The sequence below is a fragment of the Opisthorchis viverrini genome (genome assembly GCF_000715545.1).
Source record: "Opisthorchis viverrini unplaced genomic scaffold opera_v5_58, whole genome shotgun sequence".
In the NCBI taxonomy this organism is placed as follows: domain Eukaryota; kingdom Metazoa; phylum Platyhelminthes; class Trematoda; order Opisthorchiida; family Opisthorchiidae; genus Opisthorchis; species Opisthorchis viverrini.
In genome coordinates this window covers 1,768,142-1,770,216 of record NW_008751716.1, presented here as the reverse complement: position 1 = coordinate 1,770,216, position 2,075 = coordinate 1,768,142, and positions in this window count along the sequence as shown.

The window sequence follows — 2,075 nt, the reverse complement described above, 5'->3', positions numbered from 1 at the left end:
CCCGGGATGCTCCCTCACAGACACTGAGTATGAGACACATGAGTATGAGACACTGGATCCTATCCTTCCCGAATGCAGACGACTTCAAGTAACCTTAATAACTCTACCGCACGTTTTGGTATGCGCTTCACACCTGCAAAGTGCTGCTACAAGACGATTGGATCAAACTCGTACCTCGTGCTTGCCGGCGAGCCAATCGACATGGTAGATAAATTTGTTTACTTGGGCAGCTGTGTAAGTATCGGTGGACTGGTTGGAGATGAGGTTATTTCTCGAATCCGAAAGGCCAGGGCGGCTTTTGCCAATCCCCGACACCTATGGCGCCGATGTAACTCCAGTTTGTCTGCCAAGGGCAGAGTTTACGCTGCGGTGGTGGGATCCATACTGCTTTGGATAGATGAATAATCACGATTGATAGGTTACGCTGTTTAGGACATGTACTCCGTATGCCAGAAGGCCGTCTGCCCCACAGAGCTCTTTTCCCCCCGCTATGTATTGAGTGGGAGCGACCGAAAGGTGGGCGATGTATGACCTGGGAACGAAGTACGAAAGCACTAATTAGTGAACTTAGTTGGGTCGGCAACTGCTGCCTCCCAGGATGTGAACCCGGCGACTCAACTCATCAATGGTTAATGACAGTCGTAGAAATGGCACAATCTCTCAGTCACTGGAGCTCGTGCATCAACACTACCGCCTTCATTGTGTAGCTACCCAGTTCCCGAACGAACCAGATGTTCCATCGCCTCCGGGGCTTCGCTGTATGCTCCACAGTGTCCCGTTTTCCGCTGGGACAGTGGTCAGTTGGTCATTTAATTGGGCGACGGGTTTTTTTGGTAGTCTGTGGACGCGATCGACTGGGCAGCAACATTCCAACAGCAAACACGAGCTTGTGCTGTCGATGTTCGTGCATGAAGTCCCATGAGGGCTAGCGACCGTGAGTCATCTATTGTTGCCGTTCGGGCTCGGCCTTTTCAGATTTTAGTTGTTTTAAGGTCACGATGTGTGATTACCATCAGTGACACGCGTGCCCAACACCGTGTTCTTCGACATTGCCGTTGACGCGCTGGGGGGGGCTGCCTGGAGGACTCGATGAACGGATGCTGTCTATACAAACTCAACCCGGATTACAGACGTGCTACATATACGCACATGGTGGAGTTGCGTGGAGTTTAGGAATTAGGTTGTTGGGCGTTTGTGCACTGGTTGGTACTGCTCTAACCAGTGTTCCTATGAAGAAAATAGGAGGAAACCACTCATTATTGTGAACAGATTGATACAATAACAGGTGAGAACAAGCGTAGCAGTCAAGTGGCTTGTCAGAATTGACTATTTCTTGCTACCGTTTATCGTAGGTTTGGTCTCTCAACCAAAAATAACATCAAAACATCTGATCCGCGTTGCAGCTTTTAATGTCCGTACTCTATGCCCAATTGTGCAACAGATATCCCTTGCTGAAACCTTGCTTTCCCTCTCCATCGATGTCTTAATCCTGATCGGTAATATGAATGCTCAAGTTGGACGACTAAGTCCGGAAGAAGCACAGTTAGGTGGTCGATTTGGAGTGAATGCTGAACGTACGGATAATGGAGAGTGGCTTCTTCAGCAGTGTGCAGATCATCGTCTGTTCCTGGCCAGTACGAACTTCCAACACAAACGCACACACTGAGTTACTTGAAAGCCACCTATCAAAAGACAGTCCTGGACTCAACTGGACCATATGGCTATCAGTCACCGATGGAGAGCCTCAGTTAAGGATTGTCGTTCCTCTTGAGGTACGCAACTTGACTTTGATCACGCCATCGTGCAACCCACTTAGCACTTCACTTTCTGCCAGCATTACGCGTGTCAAAGGAGAGCAGCTCCGTTCATCAACTTCGACAAGCTTCAGTAGCTGAAGAGTATCGAACTGGTCTGGCTAGAAGGCTACTGGAAATGCACAGTCATTCGGATGGCGAAGAGTGCTTGGAGGTTGAATGCAGGCGAGTTAAAAAAGCGATGCTGTTAGCTTTCAGAACTGTTTGTCCAGCCCATCGGACTCGACTCAATGGACACTGGAAATCGTCGAGACTAGGAGA